General features: G+C 40.9%; 2 protein-coding genes across 4 annotated transcripts in view; one reads left to right on the top strand and one right to left on the bottom strand.

Annotated features, from left to right (window-relative positions):
- Positions 1-2268, bottom strand: part of LOC149318039 (programmed cell death protein 10) — a 44736-nt gene extending 42468 nt beyond the window's left edge. The window contains exon 1 of one of the 3 annotated variants that reach the window (XM_089508901.1): positions 2120-2268. The gene's annotated coding sequence lies outside the window, so the exon portion shown is untranslated. Of the gene's footprint in view, positions 1-1797; positions 2050-2119 lie in introns of those variants that run through there. The other 2 variants (XM_089508902.1, XM_089508903.1) reach the window with 2 other exon arrangements.
- Positions 2269-2477: 209 nt separating this feature from the next.
- The window catches only part of LOC149318038 (neuroserpin), a 139112-nt gene continuing 118221 nt past the window's right edge, over positions 2478-23368 (top strand). Inside the window, exon 1 of the mRNA XM_089507695.1 lies at positions 2478-2632. The gene's annotated coding sequence lies outside the window, so the exon portion shown is untranslated. The remainder of the gene's footprint in view (positions 2633-23368) is intronic.

Below are 23368 nucleotides of genomic sequence, written 5' to 3'. Positions count from 1 at the left end.
TTCCTAGAGAGAACATATTAATCAAATCCGTAAATAATCAAATTGCAAATATCAAAGTCACAAATATGGAGGACTGTATGAGTGATATCTTCTCTGCAGATACCAGCCACAGATGCCGGCAAAACATCAGGAATAAACTCTTCTAGAACACGGCTACATAGCCTGAAAAAAATCACCAAAAAGTCCTTTCTCTTTCTTGAAGAAGAGTACAGACCCCCCCCCCCCGCGTAAAAGAAATAGTGTGCATGCTCGAGCTGCATTATAAATAATGGGGCTTGTGCTTGCGGTGGTACAGTGGTGCGTTGGCACACGCGCGCCATGGGCACATGCACCATTGTTTCTTCCAGTGCATGGCTTCTGGCGCTGCTGTCAGTGTATGCTGAAAGCAGCATATAATGCACCCGTGTATGACGTGGGCGCACTGTATTTTCTCCAAACGCCCTCTAGAAGAGTGGCTCCCAAAGCTCTGGCCCTCCAAAGGCGTTTTGGACTTTGGCTCCCAGAATTCCTGGCTGCTGGCCAAGCTAGCTGGGGCTTCTGGGAGTTGAAGTCCAAAACACTTGGGAGACCCAAAGTTTGGGGATCTCTAAATAACAGAATCACAGAGATCTGGAGGAGACTTCAAGGGTCACGCAGTCCAACCCCAAAAGGAGTCACAACAAAAGGAAAATGTTGGGAGGGCTCAATCAAATGTAGAATCCTAGAGTTGGAAGCGACCACAAGGGCCATCCAGTCCAACCCCATTCTGCCATGCAGGAACTCTCAATCAAAGCATCCCTGACAGATGGCCATCCAGCCTCTGCTTAAAGACCTCCAAGGAAGGAGACTCCACTACACTCTGAGGGAGTGTGTTCCACTGTCGAACAGCCCTTACTGTCAGGAAGTTCCTCCTAATGTTGAGGTGGAATCTCTTTTCCTGTAGCTTGCATCCATTGTTCCAGGTCCTGTTCTCTGGAGCAGCAGAAAACAAGCTTGCTCCCTCCTCAATATGACATCACTTCAAATATTTAAACAAGGCCATCATATCACCTCTTAACCTTCTCTTCTCCAGGCTAAACATCCCCAGCTCCCTAAGTCATTCCTCATAGGGCATGGTTTCCAGACCTTTCACCATTTTTGTCGCCCTCCTTTGGACACGCTCCAGTTTCTCAATGTCCTTTTTAAATTGTGGTGCCCAGAACTGGACACAATATTCCAGGTGGGGCCTGACCAGAGCAGAATGGAGTGGCACTATTACTTCCCTTGATCTAGACACTATACTTCTATTGATGCAGCCTAAAATAGCATTGGCCTTTTTAGCTGCCGCATCACACTGTTGACTCATGTTCAACTTGTGGTCTACTTGGACTCCTAGATCCCTTTCACACATAGTTTCATTCAGCCAGGTGTCACCCATCCTATATTTGTGCATTTTATTTTTCCGCCCTAAGTGCAGTACCTTACATTTCTCCGTGTTGAATTTCATTTTGTTAGCTTTGGCCCAGTTTTCTAGTCTGTTCAGGTCATTTTGAATCTTGATCCTGTCCTCTGGGGTATTAGCTATTCCCCCTAATTTGGTGTCATCTGCAATTTGATAAGTATGCCCCCAATTCTGTCATCCAGGTCATTGATAACGATGTTGAATAGCCCTGGGCCCAGGGCATGACCCATAAAAAGCTGAAAGCCCTCGTAGAAACGTCAATCCTCAGTCAGGCTCAAAATGGAGGACGTTTTGGGATTCCTCTTGGACTGGAGGCTGGAATGGAGGACAAGTCCTGGAAAAGGAGGACTGAGCCTGGTCACCTCCCCTTTTCTTACCTTTTCCCCCAATCCCAGCCTTGAGGGGAAACAGGGACCGGCTCGCTCGCTCGTTCCTCAGCCGCCGCTTCCCTTTCCCTTCCGCCTCCTGCTCTACTGAGGCTCCCTTTTCAAGCTGAGCCACCAGGCCTGACTTTTCAGGCCGGCTTTTTCGTATTCTCGAAGCTCACTTACGGCCCCCGACCGTCGCAACTCCCGCAGCGCGACTAGGCCCTTACGCAAACCTGCCAGTGACCCCTACGGCGGTTGCCCGGTCGACCCCACTCAAAGGGAGAGAAGGAAGAAGAAGGCGAGGAAGAAAGGCCACTCTCGGCCACCTTACCTCCCTCACCTTTTAGGACTCCTCAGCCGGAAGTCCCCGCCGGAAAGGCACCGTTTCTCTCCCCAGTTGCTCCAGCCGCCGCCGTTACCACACACACCAGGCGTTGTCCGGAACTAGCCGGCGACCGCGCGGGGGCCCCTGGGACCTGTAGTCCGCTTCGCTTTTGCGCGACTCCCGCTTCCGAGATGCATTGCGGGAGAGAAAGGAAAGGGAGGGGGGAAGCGGAGAGAGGGGAGGAAAAAGAGACTGAGAGAAGGCGGGGGAGGAGTCGCCCAATGAGAAACGCCGCCTGGGGGAAATGGGCGTGGCTTTGCCCATATAAGGAAAGAAGGGGCGGGGAGAGAGGGCCGGTGGAGTAAAAGCATTGGAGGCGCAGCGAGAGGCGCTAGAAAGAGTCTCTGAGGTTCTGGCGAAAGGAGCAGAGGGTTATTTTGCGGAGGAGCAAAGCAAAAGGGGCAACATCTGGAAACATCTGCACCGCTCCTCACAGCAGCAGCAGCAGCCTTGGGGCAGGTAAGAAGCCTAGGGCCACAGACACTTGGACCAGCTGCATTTGCAAAGGAATGTTCATTTATTCATTCATTAATATTTGTTTTATTGTGTGCCGCCTTTCTCCCAGGAAGGGCTCCAAGGCGGCTCACAAGGTTGTTTTTTTAAATTAAAACTTTAACAATAATTAAAAGTAATCTCATTAAAACAATATACAATTCACATTTAAATAACAAAAAAGCACCCATACGGAAAGCTTTGCCCGCTTTTTTTCTTTTTAGGTTATTTATTGTTTAGAATAGAGTTAATATAATTATATATCTTATAGTATCCTATTCTTCTTCTGGGGCATTCAGAAGTGGACTCAATCAGGAGCGCCGCGGAGCCTGGAACTCCTTTCCCCTCCCAGCCTCCAAAGAAGAATATTCATTCATTCATTCATTCATTCATTCAAAGGCTGGCTATTAAGGGGGAGCGCCAGATCGTCGGGGAGCATAACTTCAGCAGCTCCCAGTTTATTGGGAAGCATCTCTGTGAGTCCGTAGAGGCGAAGGAAGGAAGGAAGGAAGGAAGGGTGGGTCGCTCCCTGGATCGCCTCCCCCTTTGACAGCAGCGAGCCTTTTCTGCCATCCCTGGGAGAGAGCCCTGCTGGGCTGCTATGCTCTTCTTGCTCTTGGAATGTAGCCTTGCCATGCATAGCCTGTTGAGATGTGTTCATACTGTGTCCTCTTGGGATGTGTTCCTGCCATATCCCACTGGGATGGATTCCTATTCTACTGGGATATATTCCTATTATAGCCTATTGGGATGTATCTTTGCTATATCCCACTGGGACAGAGTCCTATTGTATCCTATATCCCTGTTGTATCCTATTGGGTCATATTAATGCCATATTCCACTGGGATAGATTCCTGTTATATCCTATTGGGAAGTATTCTTGCTATATCCCACTGGGATATATTTCTATTATATCTTATTGGGATATATTCTTGCTATTGAAATATATCCTTACTATAGCCTATTGGGATGCATTCATGCTGTATGGTATAGAGATACTGTATATTCATGCTCTATCCCATTGGGATATATTCATGGCATAACCTATTGAGATATAGTCATGCTATGGTCTATAGGGATATAGTCTAGCTACATGAATATATCTTAACTATATCCTACTGGGATATCTTCTCTATCCCACTGGGATGTATTCCTTCTATATCCCACTGGGATATATTCCTTCTATATCCCATTGGGATGTATTCCTATTATATCCCCTGGAATATATTCTTACTTATCCCACTGGGACATATCCTTCCATCTTTTCTTTTTCGCCATCACAGTGTTTAACAGAGATACTGCAAATTAGATTTCTCTCTCTCTCTCTCTCTCTCTCTGTTTAAAGACACGTGCAGTCATTTTTTCTTCCTGTGTTGATTTTGTCAGGTACTTGATTTTATGGAACAATTGGGAGGAAATACTCCTTTTCTTCTGCTCAAACAGAACATGGGTCTCACCCTTTGTCATTCTCCGTAAGGCACTATTCACATGTGTTCTCGGCTGAGAGTCCTTTGCTGTCATTTGCTGGGCAAGAGTTAAAATGTATGCTGATGATGCTGGGAAATGGCATTGGCTATATGTGTGTATGTTTAAGTAAAGTCAATATTAATTTTCTAAAATGCTTGGTTCATTTAGAAAATATACTCTTGTGTTTTACTCAGTGTCCGTACTTAGCCCTAGCTCATCCTACGGCTTTGTGTTTTCCATGTTACTAAGTTTTATATAGAATGTCAATCCACTGAAATGGTCACTCGCCTTTGCAAATGCAGTATTTCATCTCTATTGATGCGAACAGAATCTTTATAATAAAGAATTTTGTCACTGACTTCAAGTTGAATTACTGTTTAGTATTTGCAGATCATTTTAATGAAAAGCAAGAAGACAATACATAATCTCTCTCACAGTGGAAATAAAGAGATTGAAGTAATGTGGAGAGGGAAAGAATATACAGTTTGGGGGATTTTTTTTTGGGGGGGTAGTTGCAAGGTTTGGCTCTGCAGTGTTATTAAGGCTACATATGATGAAGTGGGCTGTAGTCGGTAAAAGTGTATGCCAAATAAAACTTATTAGTCTTTAAGAGTGGCATCTTTGTTCTTGCTGCAACAGGCTAACATCACCCCCTGAAATTGTTATTAAGGTTACGATCAAACACATAACTTCATTGGGAGTAGCTTCCATTGGACTCTGTGGGACTTACATTTGTGTAAATGGGTGCAGGCACCAGGTTGGATGTGGAGACACTTGAATTTCCCAGCTGATCTTGGAAATGTTTAAGAGGAGCAAAACCTATTAGTTCAGTGGGACCTAGGCCAAGTTTAATGGACATAGGCTCATTACAGTGATTTATTCTTATTAATCCAAGAGGTTCTATAGATTGCATAATCAGTTTGCCCGTAAAGGTTGGTGCATCTGTACCACAGACACACTATTTGATGGGAATTTGAGAAGTATTGCATGAAACTGGAAATTACAAAACCAGAGGTTGGCATTCAAAAACCGACAGGGATGGGGAATGGATCTTACCTCTTGCTTCAGGAGATTGAGCCTATCAGCTGTTGGGAATAAGAGAGATCTTCTGTGCAAAAAAGCAGTGTTGCCTTTTGAAGCTGTTGGCTGTGCACTGTGTAAATGAGACATCAGCATCCTAGGCTTTGCGTTGTGTTTTTTCCTGACATGCATGCTATTCATCCCTATTTACCAGAGTGGATCCTGACCCTGTGTGATGTGATGTTGCATAAAGACCAATGTTCTAATCCAGTAATGGACAGGATGGGAAGATGTTTCAAATGTCAAACTGCCAACATACCACTTTTGAGAGCATTTCAACAATGTTAAGGATTACCATCAGATTTTTAGCTGTCTCAAAAACCAGATGCTGGCATTTTTGTAGTGCTGACACTTGATTTCAGACCTGGATTTCTGCCAAAATAAAGTTATTATCAGGGTGGCCAGTATCTAGATGAAAATAAAAGCTGGACTGGGGTTTTGTTTCAGTGGAAATATTTGTAAAATAAACAGCACAATCCTGAGATTGTTTACTTAGAAGTAAACCATACTAAGTTCAGTGGAACCTACCCTCACACCCCGTGTTTAAGATGTGGCCAATAAAAATTGTTTGCCACTGCAGAAAGTGTGAAAACATTAGTAAACTACTTATTGCAGTTTGAGTAGGATAACTTTAGAATAATTAGATTTTTATTTGAAGCACTTCTATACTTTGCATTCATGCCGAAGTCTTTGCTTGAGGTATCCATGTAACCTCCCTGTAAGTGTGTGTTGGGATGTTGATGTGGGTGCAGTGTTCCATCTGCTTGTTCAATAGAGTGTGTAGCAGACATCACAAAATGTTAAGAATGGTCTATAGTTCATGTGTTCTTGCTTAGCTTAGACATCATATATCCTACCCCACTGGCCAAGGCACATGTTTGGCATTCCCAACAAACTGATGAGCTTTCCTTATTAATTTAGTTCCTTCGCTGTTACACTTAATCAAATTGTCCCATTCAGATCCAGTTGTAGCAAACCATGGCCTGTTACAGACTGCCAAAATAAAGCTGCTTCAGGTCTCTTTGGAGGTATGCTATTTAAATGATGCATGGGTCCTAAGAGTCCGGCGCTCGCGCCAAAGCCACACTCCATTCCTAAGCACTGGAGTGCAGCTTTGGTGCAGCTTCCGGATTCTTAGGATGCATGCATCATTTAAACAGCATACCCCCAAAGAGACCCAAAGCAGCTTTATTTTGGCAGTCTGTAACAGGCCCATGTATGAAGATGTGCGCCACATGAATTTGATGCAGTGGACATACAGAAAACTGCTGAGCCTAGCATGACCTACCCTGCAGTGGAGGCTTGTGCACCTGTATGTCGAGCTTCAGCTGGTGCTTTGGGAAGGGCTATATTTCACCATTAGTGTTGAAGATCCCCTGGTTTAGATTTCAAGTTCTCTAGGCAAGGCTCATACTGAGTTGATGAACTGATTCAATGCAAAGCAGCTTCTCTGCATCAGCTTGCTTGCTAAGGATGTGGCATTATGAGATCATTATTGCAATTTTCTAGTAGTTGTACTAGTGCATATGATCTTCCTTTTCTCTGTCCATTTTGTCAGATGATGGAAATCTTTATGAATGTTAGTGCCACACTGAGCCTATCACCCAGTGAAAGGTATCTTAGTTGATTAACTAGGTAACATTAATTAATTGGCTGCCTTTATTCCTGTGCTAAGTTAATAATGAACTGATCACTTTAAATCTGTATATGAATAAAGAAAAGCTATTCTTCTAAGCACAGTTCTTTCATTTTAAGCCCAAGGAATTGGTGAGCTCTTTACTATCAAAGGGCATTCTCCCTTAAGAGCTATCTCTCAGGGGCCATCCTATTTTTTGCCTCTCTTTTTCTAACACCCCTTCCTATCCCTCATTCAGTAGGCTGTGGGGACAAGGACAAATCACTCTTATTGGCAGTCTGAACTGATAATTTCAGAGTCTGAAATTATGTCAAGAGCCACAGATGATTGCTTACCCCTATTTTAGCTGATGCATGCAGCTTTTGGAGAATGCCATTGAAGAAGCATCTTCCTCCTTCACAACAGGAGGGAATACTACTTCTGAGAGAGCAACCCTCACCTCCCAGTTTTATAAGTATGTGTGTAAGAAAAATATCCTACGTAATGAAGGGAAAACCATTTTAGTGAATTGTAGTTGATTAATTAGATCAGGGTCTCTTCCAACTCGATGATTCAAACAGTCAACCAAAGGTTGTTGCTCTCTATCAAACCCATAGTTCTCTAGATTGCCAAGGTGCTCTCTCTGATAGACTCACATACTACTTCCTGCAACAGATTAACATGGCTTTCCTGATTTTTTCAAAAATCTTGCATAGTTGTCTCAAGGATATGTAGGGGAGGCAACCACCAGAGGTGTCTAAAGGTCTATTCAAGCTGAAGGAATCTGCTCTGATTGTGTGGATCTTCCACAGTATGCATACTCCAGGTTGGATGTGGACCACAAGCATTTTGTATGCTGAACTTCCTAGACAAATGGAAACATATCTGATAAAATGCTTTTAAAAAACAACAAGCAGAGGCCTTTTCAAGCTAACACTTAATAGCAGTTTGACTGCCACATCTTAAAGGAATCCTGAGACTGGTAGTTTGGAAAGACAATAGAGCGTTTTAGGAGAGAATTCTAAATACTTAATGAAACTACATATCCCAGGATTCCACACAATAGATCCATGGCAATTATGTGTAATAATGGTGTAGAATGATAGAATCCTATCTGTGGAAAAAGGAAGAAGTCCACAGATGGGGCCTCAATTAGTCTCTTAGTTCTTATTCATTTAGTATGATAAGAGTGAAAAAAAATCAAAATAATAGCACAGTCTTAGTTATGTGTTCTCTAGAAGTAACTCACACTGTGCTGAGTGGAACTAATTCCCTCATATGTGTGCAAATGTTAACACATTTAATAGAGAGTTTGCCCCTTGGGTTTGCTTTGAGTAAACATGGATCATAAATTATGGATCAAATATTTAAGTTAAGGAAATTTCAGGAGACCACTAGGTAAGTACATGTGAGCTATTCTGAGTGTCTGAAGCAGAATATCAATATAACTCTTAGCAGCAATATTAAGAATATTAATAAAACAACTGATTAAAGAAAAGATATTCTACCACAACATTAGGAAGAGGCCTTAACTGTAAGTTGTTTGACAGTCGAAAATACCATCTTGGAAAGTGATGGCCTCTCCTCCTTTGGAAGCTTTTAAACAGAAGTTGGATAGCTTGCTCTAAGAAGTGTTTTACTTGTATGTTCCCTGTATGACAGAGGGTTGTATACTTGTGTATCCCCTATATGACAGGTGGCCTTGGTGTTCCTTTCCAGCTCTGATTCTATGACAGTTGGGCACAACAATTTAAAAAGGATGTTGACAAGCTGGAGCATGTCCAGAAAAGGACAATCAAAATGGTGAAAAGTCTGGAAACCATGCCTTGTGAGGAGAGATGTAGGGACCTAGGTATGTTTAGCCTGGAGAAGAGAAGGTTAAGAGGTGATATGATAGCCCTGTTCAAATATTTGAAGGGATGTCATATTGAGGAGGGAGCAAGCTTGTTTTCTGCTGCTCCAGAGACTAGAACACTGGACAATGGATGCAAGCTGCAGGAAAAGAGATCCCACCTGCATGGCAGTGGTTTGGACTGGACGGCCCTTGTGGTCTCTTCCAACTCTATGATTCTATGATTATTAGATACTTTTTTAAAAGAAGGAAAGTGAACCATATGATCTGAAATATATAGATTAATAGGGGCCAAACTAGGAGAATTTCATGTATAAGTCACCTGTTGTGATTAGTTCATACTGATGTGAAGAAATTGCCCTCATTTCTTTTTTGCTAATAATATGGTGTACAGCTTCATATGGCACATTTTTTTATAAATACTTATTCTGGGAATCCAATTCTGGACAAGAAGTTAGACCATATGCACAGTGTGGGTTGCCTTCAAACACTTCACTTCATAGAAAGACAGAGAAATACATGGTGTGTGAGATGTCTCTGTCTCACACAAACACCACAGGTGGGCAACTTTTAAAGTTCAAGGGGCCCAATTTTTGTTCTCAAGGACTCACAGCAGGGTCCACCTAGACTGAATTGGGGGCAGATAGGGGAGGCAACCACCAGAGGGAGAGTATATAGTGGTTAGTCTAGAGGTTTATTTCATATTTTGATTTTCAAACAGTGTTTTGAGGTGGAGTGGTTTTATTTCATTAGCCACAAAATACCACTACCATGTAGGGGAGGTAAAATGCTGTATTTGTCTCCATTTTTGTTACACAGGGGCTTAGGCAGAGCCCATGTGCTGTCTGCAGGCTGAACTTTTCCTGTACCTGATACACACACACACACACACACACACACACACACACATCTTAGCAAAAATACCAGGACTCACATGGGCTGAAGTGGCTCTGCTCAAATTATAACTGGAGATGGGGAAGTCCTATAAATTTGTCCCTCATTACCAGTTTCAAACTATCTCAATTTCAAAATTTTGTATTAGTTAGGACTACTACCTAATGATTCAAGACTGATCAATAGAATTCACACACATAGATATTAATTACAACATTTTTAAAAACATAAGTAACTTCAGGTGTACACCTTAGAACTATTTTTTAACATGTGCATGCCAAGTTTCAGATGTCCAGGATTTGTCACCTTGGAGGCTATAACACAGAAACATTCTCATTTATTATTGCAGAAGAGGGCTGATTTGTAGACCTTACAGCCATTCCACAGAGGAAAAGGACACATGCAGGATGCAGCCTTGTGCACATCTTTCTTAGGAGTGACTCCTATTAAATTGATGCTTGCTTCTCACATGCATAAATTTGGGGTATCTTTTATTCATATTCATCAAAATATTTGGGAAAATTACTTTTCACGGGAGCCATTGCTTTTAAAGTCACTTTAAAGTTGCCTGAATCATTGCATTTCCTTTCTACCTTGACCTGAGTAGCAAGAACTGACTAGTTCTATGACTTACAGATGGGAGACCTTCAGTCTGTAAGTCATAGAAGCCCTTGAGAATGAGGCAAGATCAAGTTCCTGTTCCAAGAATGGAGGCAGGAACAGTATGAGGTCACTTCCTGTTCTCACTTCTAACTTTTCCAGACAAGTTTTTGGCCATGTTTAGAAAAGTGAAAGATTTCGCTCCCGCCCAAATTAAAGGGGGGGTGATCATATTTGGCTTGGCAATCACAACTTTGTCATTCTGGTCATTCATGCTTTAGGATTTTGGTAGAAATTTGACAAGCATTTATATATGTTGAATGCAAATTGTACTGGGACAGAAATGGAAGCAATGGCTTTTAGTGTTGTTGTAGTTTGTGGTTAAGCCAACTTCAGTTTACAGAGATCCTATGAGACTTTCAAGCCCCAGCCATCAACAGCCCTGCTCAGGTGGTTGCAGATTCATTCCTTTATTGAATCAATCCATCTTGATAGCTTGCTCTAAGAAGCTTGGATGATTCTGATTTTAGTGCTCTGCTGTATATCGTTAAACTTTAGGATCTTGTCTTTCATGGCTGCCCTTCCCATTCCTAGTTTTCTTATTTCTTGGTTGCAGTTCGTATTCCTGTCAGTGTTTGATCCAAGGTACAGATTTGCTTACCACTCTCCTTTTTAAAAAACACCCTCTCCCCAAATACTCTTTCTGTTGATGAGAGTATCTGTATGTGCTCAGTTGTTCATGCTGTGTAGAAAATATGACAGATGTTCTTTTTGGAATGAGCAATGCCAGTTTAATCTTGTATCAGTTCACATAAACCTAGAATTAAGATTTGAACAGTAGTTTGATTTGCATGACTTGACATGCCTTGGCAGCAGTGATGCCCTCCTTTTTATAGCTCTGTTCTTATAACTATTGCCCTGTCTTTATTTTGATTTTATGACAAGTGTAGTCACAAGATGGTTGAAATAGCAATAAAATTCAGCTTTATTTGAACAAAGTGGTGAGAGAATTGTTTACTTGTTTTAAAGATATAAGTAACTTAATAAGTTGGTGTTACACGCATAGTAGGAGGGAAGTGAGAGATTCTTGTGAGTAACTGGCTAACCACTTTGGGGAAAGAGGATGCTGGATGAGATAATATGTTGGTGCAAAAGAACAGGCTTGCTTTTATTAGTACCATTTAACAAAAAGATGGAGGGCCCATTCACACTACCAAAAAAATCGGTTCTCAAACCGATTCAATCACGTGAAGTTCATACTCACCCCGAATCTCACACAAGCGAATCCGAGGCTTGCACATCCGTTCCGTGGAAAATGGCCCCTAGCGCGGTGTTTTTGAAATCGGCGCAAATACCGTTTCTTTTGGAAAACCCCGGGTCCTGGGAATGAGAACTTGGCCTCAATCACGATCGAGGCAAATTGAGGGAGGGATTTAGGTCAGAGGGTGGGCAAAGGGCAAGGCATTTCCTCCCCTCATCGGAGGGGAGGGGGAGGAGGAAAGAGCCCTGGGAAGAAGAGAGCAAGGGGAGGCATTCTTTAGGAGCCTCTTTTCCCTGCATCCCCTGCCCAAAGCCCTCTGTCGCTGGGCATTCCTTCCCTTGCAGGAGGAAAAAATTCAGGTCACGAACGGAGCTCAAGTCAGGCAACCCCCCCCCCCTTTTCAAATTCAAACAATTTTTTTTGAGCAAATATGCGCATTGTTTGTATTCCAGAGGCAGATAGAGCCGGGCTTGCACTTTATATCCTTGGATCTCCTTGCTTTCTGCAGAGGGGGAAGCTACAAATGTTGCAAACAATCAATGTTACATTTTTAACAATTTTTTTGAGCAAATATGCGCATTGTTTGTATTCCAGAGGCAGATGGAGCCAGGCTTGCACTTTATATCCTTGGATCTCCTTGCTTTCTGCAGAGGGGGAAGCTACAAATGTTGCAAACAATCAATGTTACATTTTTAACAATTTTTTTTGAGCAAATATGCGCATTGTTTGTATTCCAGAGGCAGATACAGCAAGGGAAGCAAAGGGAAAGCTAATGTTGCTTTTAAAAGCATAAAAAAATGCATGGCAATCCCATCCTTTGCCTGGGACAGGGGCAGATCTGATCCAAAAGCCCACAGGTTTATAAAAAGAGAGAGAGAGAGAGAGGCATCTCTCTCCCTGCTTCAGCCGCTGAAACCCCTGTGCCTGGCTCTTTAAAAAGGGAGGACACTTTCCCCGATGCCCTGCAAACGTCACCATGACGATAGCTTGATTGGCAGCAGCCACCTCGCCAGCAGACACAGAATGCATTCGATTTCTAATTTGCAGGTCAAAATGCATTTGATTTCAAATTTGTAGTGGGCACTTGCTAACGGAGCGATTTGGGGGAGGGGCATCCGGATCAGCCCAGTTCCTTCCAGGTCTTTTAGACCAGTCTGAATGGGGCCGGAGATTAGCAAATTTGCTCCTCATACATGCACACACAGAGAGACATTGTCTCTCTCTTTTACACACACACACACACACACACACACACACACACACACAGAGGGCCCCCCCTGAGGGAGGAATTATCTTTTGGTTACTTTGTTACTCAGAGGACTCCAGTTTTTCCTTTGCTATTGTTTCTCAAAGGATGAAATTGTATCAGTTTTCATCTCACTTTAGAAACTGTTTACTTTTCAATTACTATTTGCAGTTTGTGACTTATTCTGCACAAAATTGGTATGTAGTTATTTTTTTATCAGGAAAAAAGTATTATCTGCACAGGAGACAGCCTTTTCTGTGCAGAAATTCCTATGCAAAAACACTGTTTCCTATAAAGAAAATGCTGTTTCCTATACAGTACTGAACAGCCAACCAAGAGCCAGCATGGAATAGTGATTTGAGCATTGGACTATGATTCCCTTGGGCAAGGCACAATTTCTCAGTCTCAGAGGATGGCAATGGCAAACCCCTTTTGAAAAAACTTAGCAAGAAAACCCCATGATAGGTTTCCTTAGGGTTGCTATAAGTCGGAAACAATTTGAAGGCACAGAACAAGAACAAAAAAAATGCTGAACAACCGCATGTAAAATTTACATAGACAGAGTCCTGAACTGCAAAAATTCTCATCAATCCAGGATTGTTCTCATTAGGGTTTCTAGACACTCAAGAAACACATTTCTTTACCATTTTTTGAGTATTTTGTAACATTCTTCCCATCCCTAGTGTTTACCCCAAGCCAAATAATCTATCCATAATACTGCATTCTCTTTGTTTTTCACAGTAGGCAAGATTTTATGTCAAATGAATGGACTTTCCCCTTCTCTCTTAGTACCTATTATTCTCCTTCATGCTCTCTCAGCCTCAGCGAGAAGGCAACGGCAAACCCCCTCTGAAAAAACTTAGCAAGAAAACCCTGTGATAGATTCTTCTTAGGGTTTCCATAAGTCGGAAATGACTTCAAGGCACACAACAAACAACTCCCTTTCCCCTCTGTCCTCTGGAGCAAGTTTTCAGGGTGTAAGGAACTACAGGGAGGAAAGAGAACGGAATTACTGTGTTCTGATAGAAGCCATTCTATCAATAGGAGAACATAATAGGATATCATTCTGTATCTCTAGCATTAGCCTTGTTTATCACCTGATTTAGATGATCTGTGGAACTGGATTTTTCATTTTGGAAATAAAATGTCCAAAAGAAATTTTCAGTTAGTTTTTATAGCATAAAATGATACAAATAGGTTGGCTTTATAGTTACTAGAGGAGTACATTAATCTTACACTTTCTGGCTTGCATTAAAATAGTGTAATGAAATCTCTTCCCACTTAGATTTGTGAGGTGCCGGATCTTAATCCCTAAATTTTCCACAGGCAAATGATGAAATACAAAATATAAAATCTCCTATAAATCAGAGTAATAAGGTGCACTATAGAGTTTGTATAACTGTGGGTGTCTCATTTCTTTGCTGCTTTAATCAATATTTCAGCAACACTGAGCTTTTATGTGAGAAGTTTCTTGTCTATGGAACACCCCAGTGCTAACAACATTTCCACCAGAGCAGCATTCTTGCTGTGCCAGATGAAAATGTTGGTTTACAGGTACCTTGGTGCATTAGAATAAATGGATACCTTGTGCGCAAATGAGCTTCTTGAATCATGTACAGAGCCACTTCAGACTACAGGTAGAGGAGCATATTTTCAAATGTCTCTTTAAAATGTCTCCCTGAATATAGTAAACTAGCAAAATAGGTAGAGGGCTACTTTTATATTTCATTGCATATATAGTGTTTGTTGCTGTTAAGCACCTTCAAGTTGCCCCTGGCTCATGACAACCTTGTGGATGAGACATCTCCAAGACTATCTTTCACTGCTGTAGTTAGGTTATGTAAACTTATACCTGTGACCTCCCTAATCCACCTAGCATGCGAACTTCCTCTTTTTATTTCCCATCACCTTTCCTTGCATTCTTGAGTCATGTCTTCTCATGGTGTGTCCAAAGTCCAACAGCCTCAATTTGATTAAGTGTGGCTTCCAGGGAAATTTCAGGCTTGAACTGTTCAAGGACCCCCCCCCCCACTTTTTTATTTTTATTTTTTTGTCTTTTTGGCTGTCCACATTATCCTCAGTATTCTTCTCCAGCATCACATCTCAAACCAATTGATTTGCCTCCTGTCTTTTTTCTTCACGGTCCATACATGGTAATTGGAATACAATGGCTTGTATGATTCTGACTTCAATGTTTGGTTGTGCCAGTCTCCTTCTTGATAGAGTATGAGCATTCTTTCACTATTTCCATTTCCTTATTGTCTTGGTTGATTGTTTGTATTGTATGTATTAACCTAGTAATGATAAAAAGTGGAATATGCAATCTTCAATGAAAGTGTTGCAGTATGTCTATTTCCCATTTAGTGTGTCAGTCAGCCATGTCTTCCTCCAGGATACTCCATTCCACTCCCCATCTAGTTTCCCACACACACCAGTGGATTTCTGTAGTTTGGGGGAAGATGTCTTTGAACCTTGATCTCCCAGAGTCATATTCCAAACTACTAAACCATGCTGGTTCTCATAGGCGTCCCATCATTGGATGAAAGCAAGGCTGTTCAAAATATGACTTGTAGCCTTCATGTGGCCCTCATAAAATATGTTCCCTTCCAGATGCCTTTGGGGATTTAAACTTAATTTCCCCCAACCTGTTTTAGATCTTAAAGGAGCAGTCATTTCCTGTTTCTTAAAAAAGCACTTCTCACCTCAAATTGCTCCTGGGATAAATTGCAGTTGGCTCTCCATATCCACAAATTCTTTATCCATGGATTTAACCATCCATGGCTTAAAAATATTCAAAGAAAATGAGGGTCCATATTGCAAGAAGCTACTAAGGAATTACAGTAGCTGCAGGGATACCCTATGGCCTGATAGTTCTCTTCTAATCCTCTTAGCTCTTTCTTGGGCATGGTACAACCAAGAGGAGTAAAAGAACTGAAGGGAGAAAAGCCAGAGATCCATTTTAACATATCTTTAGAAGGGGGCACCTTCTGAAGGCTTCAGGACTATTCTGACACATGTATCTGTTGCATTTTATTAGTCTGTGTTCATGAACCCACCCTTCAATATTCCTCCACATACCCAATTAAACTGCATCTCTAAAAAGCATGTGTGTGTGGGAGAATTTTCTCTTATACAGTTGCCCCTCTGTTTTTGAGAACTTGAAATCTGCATCTTTTGCCCATTTTCAGGCGGCAACTGGAGGGTGACAAAATGCCCCCCTGTGTGTGCCCATGGGCGCATGCTGCCATTGAAGCCAATGGAGCTTGAATATAGAAAAGTTTGTGGGTTTTGGGGGGGGGGCTCCAGAATGGATCCCCTGCAAAAATGGAGGGGCAACAGTACATACAGTGGGTGCTTGGCATTCACTGGGGTTTGGTTCCAGGACCACCTCTGGATACCAAAGTCTGTGGGCACTCAAGTCCCTCTATACAGAATAGTGTAATAAAATGGTGACCCTTGTGCCAATAGGAAAATCAAGTGCTGGTTTTTTTGGAATTTACATTTTCAGGGCTGACAAAATGAGGCTCCTAACTTTGTGTGTCATGAAAAGGCAGCAGATTGTTAGTTTATTCTTGTCAGCTAGGAAAGGAGCATGTGCTTAGATTTTCTTTATTTTCTTCCCTTTTTTTGGTAGTATTTAAAAATAAAATGGCTAGGTGCCAGTTTGCATCTTGACTTTTCCTGGAATAGTTGCTATCTGCTGCTCTGCACCAGACAACAAATTATTTTATCCCAATCCTCCTTGTTTGTGAGCTCCTGTGTGAACTTACTTCTAGGTGGAAACCCAGAGATTCAGTGGGATTCTTCCAGCAGTTTCTGTGAAAATCCATCTTTGCCCTCCATTTTATCATCTTTTGAAAGCCCTTCTTTTGCTAGGATAAGAAGCAACAATATAAAGCCAAACTCTCTCTTCATTACAGAAGAGTGTTATGGGCTTGCAGATTACTCCGATGAAGCATTTACCATTCTAGTAGAATGGCACTAACTTCTAGAATAATCTCTCTTTGACAGGCAACTCATGAGGACAAGCTTTTTCTAAAAGGCTGCTGTAATGACTAATACACACTAAATTTCAGCATTTGATCATGGGAGTTGAGGCTGGTGAGTTGTCCTCATTGTCAGAATTGTTGGAAATAGGCTTTTTGCCATAGAACTAGTTTTTTTGTCAGTAATAATTTACATTCATTACATAGGCCTGTGATAACAAAAATTCTTCAATATTGTAGCTTTTCAATGTACAGTTGTCCCTCCATATTCGCTAGGGTTAGGGGAACAAGACCCCCGTGAATATGGAAAAACCGCAAATAACAAAAATACTGTTTTTACCTGAGAGGACACCTTTCTAGGAATCTCTAGGTCCTCCAGTGCAACTCTGTGGTCAATGTCCAACATACACTGACCACAGAATGGCACTGGAGTAGCTACAAATGGTCTTTCAGTGCAACTTTTAGTTAAAGTTGACCACAGAGTTGCACTGGAGGACCTAGACAGTCCTAGAAAGAACATATTAATGAAATCCGTGAATAATCAAACCCGCAAATATCAAAGCCGCAAATATGGAGACATGACTGTATTTTTGGCTGCTGAATTTGAAAAGCACAATAAAAACGTTGTACCACACACAGTTCATTCACAAACTTGATACTTTTAAAATCAATTCTGTTGTTACTCAGCTTTAATAAAGTGTGGGCGCTGATGTTTCAGTGTGGTTTCTTTTAGTGCCTTTGAATGGATTTTTGCATTCCATATCCATGAATTAGTCTTTTGAAAATCTATTAGAAGACTTTAACCCCTTTCACACTTTGTAGTTAATTTTTTTTTTGCAGGATCATTTCATTCAGTCATATATTACACTGTAGGAATGCCAAAATAATCTGTAAAAAAAATGTATGATGGACCAAATCTCCATTGGATTTAGAACATCAAATTCCTATAAAACCAGCATGCATTTTCAAAGTTTTTATCACGCTCAGTTTTGCAGGCCTGTGTTATTCTTTTGATTTTCTATTCTGGCAAGGATTCTTGGATACACTTGTCTGAAAGATGTCCTCTGCGGACTGTACATTCCTTGCTCTTCTACACCTGTCAACTATTATCTAGCATATTTAAAACAATAGTCAAACATCTCCTTCTGGCAACATCCTTTTCCATATCTGAAGAACTGAAGCTGTCTGTTCACTGTATTGCGGTTTTCTCAGTGACTCAACATGATGCCTAGTGACAGCTAATACATTTTAATACTTAATTTAATTGGCTTTGTAAAGTTGCTTTTCTAGAATGCTTTCCTTCTGCCCATATTCAGGCAACTTTTATTGTATTTAGTTGATGCATGGTTTATGTGAGGATCTATACTTACCCATGCATTTTTGGAATGAAATCACTGTGCTTTGTATGACTCGGGTTTCATACCCATTTGTGTGTCTGTGTTCTATTATGAAGTCTTGTTCCATTTGCATTTTGTGCTGACACTGGTTGGATAGACAGTATATTTCTCATCCAGAAGTGTGCATTTGAAGCCTTCTGTTCTGCAACTGGGTTTAGTTCCAGAGTTCTCCAAGATTTTGTTTGGTGCTATAACGATAAGTTAAGCTTTATTGTTGGCAAATGATGAGGCAGATAGTATAGAGCAGAGAAGCATTCCTCCCCTTTCGTTAAGAGGGTCCAACATCCCTGCACGACCAATGGTAGAAATGGGACCCAAAACAACAAACTCTACCCAAATTCTACTGGGGCTGGCAATACAATTTCCAAGGGCTGGCTAAATTAGGAGAGCTAGGGTGAAGTCAATAGAAGATGAACTCCTAAGGGTTATATAGTGCAGAAGCAAACAAAACCAAAGTATACATGCATGCCCCATGTACTCCCCCCCCCCCCATATTTATGAAAACTGTGCAAGCAGGTTAGTAACAGAAGAAAATTCAAACAAAAAACCATCAGTGATACACTTATTGGCCAACTGAAACCCAATAAAGGTATCACAGAAGAAAACTCACTCCCTCAGTCTGTGATCAGCCTTCATCTATTTCCCAGCCTCGGACTGCCAAGCTAATATTAAATTAATGAATTAATCAATCTAAAAAATCCGTAATACAGATTAATCCATTCTGTGTCACTAGTCTGTTTGTAATGTTTGGTCCTCATGCTGGCATGGACTCTAAATCCAATCTGTCTGGTAGCAGAGGCCCAGCCTACTGCACTAAGAGTAAATACTAAACATCAGGGGCATCTGTTAGCTTTATGTAAATGCAACAGAAGGAGAAAACCTCCTGGCAAGAAGGTTAAAGGGATGTAAAGAAAAGGAGACTGTGGAAAACCAAATGTGATTCTTTGCATCTGTCTTGACTGCAGAAGATGAAGGGCAAATACCCATGGCTGAAAGGAAGGGGAAATAGTTGAAGGTACTGAAGAAAATAATATTTATAAGAGATGAAGTTCAGTACCAGAATGACAAACTGAAAACCAACAAATCACCAGGTGTGGAAGGTGTCTAACCTGAGGCATGCAAATGTCAAATTGCTGATTTTCTGATTCTGGTGTTAGAAAATGTCATTACATTGCAGCTGGGCAATGAAATAGTTTTCCCTTAGAGGCCCAGTTCGTGCCAATGTTGGCTGTATTTTGGGGCCAAGTTGAAAAATGAGTTTTTAGGAAACCTTTGGTGGGGTCTGATGGTTTTATCCACTCATCAGAAATACACAGTTTTCCCTTATTAAACCTGTTTTAATTTCTTAAATCGTTCAACATGTTTTTAGATTGTAAAATAAATCAGTAATCTCTATGGTTGCACAATTAAAATTGAATTTAATGTAAGTTGCCCTGAGTTCCTTAGCTATAGGATGTCATATAAATATTAACAATTTTAAATAAATAAAGTAATTTAAATTCAAATTTCTATTAATAATAATAAATTTTATTTTTACCCCGCCTTTCCAAAAAATATGATCAAGGCGGCTTACAAAATTTAAAACATTACAATACAAGATAAAAATTCAATATAAAGGTTAAAAACATTACTACAAGGAATAGGAGCAGGAAATCAATAAAATACACATGACAAGGGCAAAGAGAAAGAGAAATTAATTTACAATGGTCTGAGGTCGAAAGGGAAAAATAAGGGGCAGGAAAAACAAACAATTTAACTAAGGTGGGAAGGCCAACCGAAATAAATACGTTTTCAGATTTTTCTTAAAAATAACTAGTGAGGCGGCGGAGCGAAGCTCTACGGGGAGCTTATTCCAGAGTGAAGGGGCAGCGATGGCAAAAGCCCTCTGTGAGGTCCGTGCAAAGTTTGACCTAGGGACCTCCAACAAATTAGTCCCAGATGTTCTGAGTGTTCTGAGTGTTAATTTGTTTATGTGATTTATATTACACTTTTCTCCCAGACCTTAGACCCATAGCAGGTCTCCACATTAAAGAAAAAGGTACAAATAAAAACATGAATTATAATATTAAAACATATTTGAATTTAAAAAGCAAGAAGGTGTGTCTTGTTAAAAAAAAACTAAACAAGTCTACTGTAAAGATACGTCCAGTCTCACTAATATTTTAATTTCTTTGGAAGTGTCAATGTGCATTGGATAAAACTAAGATAGTTGTCATTGGCCTGTTACAGACTGCCAAAATAAAGCTGCTTTGAGTCTCTTTGGAGGTATGCTATTTAAATGATGCATGGGTCCTAAGAGTCCGGAGGTCGCGCCAAAGCCACATGCCATTCCTAAGCATAGGAGTGCAGCTTTGGTGCAGCTTCCGGATTTTTAGGATGCATGCATCATTTAAACAGCATACCTCCAAAGAGACCCGAAGCAGCTTTATTTTGGCAGTCTGTAACAGGCCATTGTTTATGTGGACTTTAAAAAAAATCCCTCAAAGTTTAACACCAAAGATGTCTGAATGAACTTAACAGTTACGTACTGGATAAATGGATGAGTTCACTTCAAGGATTGGTAACTGCTGTGGCACAGTGGTTTGAGTGTTGGACTACGACTCTGGGAACTAGTGTTCAATTCCCATTTGGCCATGAAATCCACTGGGTGACCTTTGGCAAGTCACATGTTCTCAGCCTCAGGGGAAGGCAATGGCAAACCTCTTCTGAACAAAATCTTGCCTAGAAAACCCCATTATAGGTTTGCTTTAGGACTGCCGTAAATTGGAAATGATTGGAAGGCACACAACTGTGTAAAAACAACTAGTAAAGAATCTTTACAGATGGACAATCTTATAATGGAGGGATATAAACCACATGATCCCCTAAGGCTATGGGGACTGGTGCTCTTAGCTTTATCTTACTTCATTTGAATTTCTTCTTTCCACCAAAGAGGTACTTTTAATGTCAGAAATTATCTGAGTTGGGGTTGGATGGTAAGGTGGCCATGGTAGCTAAAAATACCAACTCATTAAAGGTAATTAAAACACAAAGGGATTGTGAAGAGCTTTAGAAAGACCTCTCCAAATTGGAGGTGAGAAGGGATTAAAATGACAAATGCAAGTTACTGTAACCAAATGTAAAATTAAGCCTAAGGAAGGAGAGAGGAAATCCTACTTTCATCTATATGCTGTGTGGGTTTGAGGCACTGCTGACTGACAAAGAAAGATACCTTGGGATTGTGGCAGATAAATTGATGAAAACATTAATTCAGTGTGCAGCTGCTGTGAAAATGGCAAATACCATTCTGGGGATCATAAGGAAAAGAATGGAAAATAAAACTGCCAGTATCATAGTGCTTTGAAACAAATCGATGATGTGACCTCACTTGAAAATAGCAGATATAGTTCTGGTCACTGCATCTCAGTATACATTTGTGTGTATTATGTAAAGCTTGGATAGGTACAGGGAAGGGCAGCTGAAATATTCAGGAGGCTATACTGAGGGTAAGATAACAGTGTTGGCTTAGTAGTAACGGCCTGGAAACTAAGTAAAACTGAGGCTGGAATCTAATTGGTATATTATTCCAGAATAACTCTATGTTATGTTGGTGGTTAAGCTTTTTATGCTCTTGGATAAGGAAGTATTTACTACCTGCCTACTCAGTACCTTCCTACTAATGCAGTTTCCCATTCACTCACAAGAAAACTAGTCCTGTAAAGCAAGTCCAGTATGAAGGCACAGTTCTCCTGCCACAGCCCAGAAAGTCCACTGGCATGACCTACTGGGACACCACTCAAACCATTGCAACATTATAACTCTGCATACCCATGGAGATATACACTCCACCAATACTAAGCAGGATTTAAGCCAGGATGATGGGAGATTCAGAATGGATGAGGTGCATGTACAATACAGTGATAACAGTTTTGTACCACTTCAGCTGTCATGGCTCCATCTTATGGAATTTTAAGATTTGTTTTTGGGGAGGTGTTTCTGATTTTTTACTACAGAATATTGGTGCCTGTTTAGGTAGAAATGTGACTACTACATGAAACCACAATTCTGAGGAGTGTGGTGTAGCAGTTTGGATGCTGGGCTATGATTTTGGAGATCAGGGTTGGATTCCAGCTCAGCCATGAAACCCACTAGGTGACCTTGGGCAAGTCACATGCTCTCAGCCTCAGGGAAAGACAATGCAAACAACCTCTGAACAAATCTTGCAAAAAAAAAAAAAAAAACCACAAAAAAAAACACCTCATGATAGGTTTGCCTTTGGGTTGCCGTAAGTTGGAAATGACTTGAAGGCACATAACAACAAATGACAGTTAAAGAGGCATGAAACTGATAACAACTTTGCAAAGCAATTATACCCACAGAATAAAATGCAAGGTGGCACTTATCCAAAGTAGAATTTGCTAATCCTAGGTGTTGTCATGACCACCACCCTTGCTGGCTTTACAAGGGGATTAGACCGATTTATGAAGGATAAAGCTGTCAGTGGGTACTAGACATAATGGCTATATATTTCCTGCAATACCTGAGGCAATGTGCTTCCAAATACCAATTGCTGAGAAACACTGATGAGTACTATTAATCTCATAAGCAGGGAATAGCTTGCCATAGGCATCCAGTTGACCACTGTGGGAGCAAAATACTGGACTGGATAAATCCCAGCTGGGAAAGCAGTTGTCCTCCAGATGCTGAACTTCACTTGCCATTACGTAATATGATAACTGGTAAGGTATAACAGAGCATCTAAAGACCAGGCAGTTACACATCCCTAAGGCCTTTGTTCTGATCTGGAATGGCTCTTCTTATGTTCCTGTGTGTTTATGTGGTAAATGACAAAGCCACATCTTTCAGAGATGTGCTTTGCCATACTTCTTTTCATTGTCTGTTTGTTGCTATATTTTCTATTATTAAATGTGGTTAGTAACTGCAGTATTGCTTTGTGAAAATACATATAATTTTGCAACTGCTGAACCTCACATGCTCATCCTACATACTGTTAATCTATTTAGGTACCACCTTGTCATTCTCTCTTGCAGCAGCTGTTCACTGTCTCCTTAAGTACTTAAGTAAAAAATGAAATATGTTCCCATCAAGCTTTCTGTTCCTAGAACTACAAACTGAGCAGGTTAGGCTCTTCAGTACTTTTGCATTTAATTTTCAACCTACAATCTATTTCTTGGCTTACATAAACAGTATCTTCTCATTTGTGTAGTGTGTATATTTTATTGAAATATGCTGCTTGGAATTGTGAAATCTAAGCAACGTATAAATATTTGTCAATAAATAAACTGGACTGTAGTGCCTTCATTTC

The sequence above is a fragment of the Sceloporus occidentalis genome, unplaced genomic scaffold (assembly GCF_023333645.1).
Source record: "Sceloporus occidentalis isolate IW3139 unplaced genomic scaffold, rSceOcc1.0.p SCAF_2, whole genome shotgun sequence".
NCBI classification, from domain to species: domain Eukaryota; kingdom Metazoa; phylum Chordata; class Lepidosauria; order Squamata; family Phrynosomatidae; genus Sceloporus; species Sceloporus occidentalis.
Note: the sequence above shows the minus strand (reverse complement) of the source record. Positions and strands in the feature narration are given on the sequence as shown.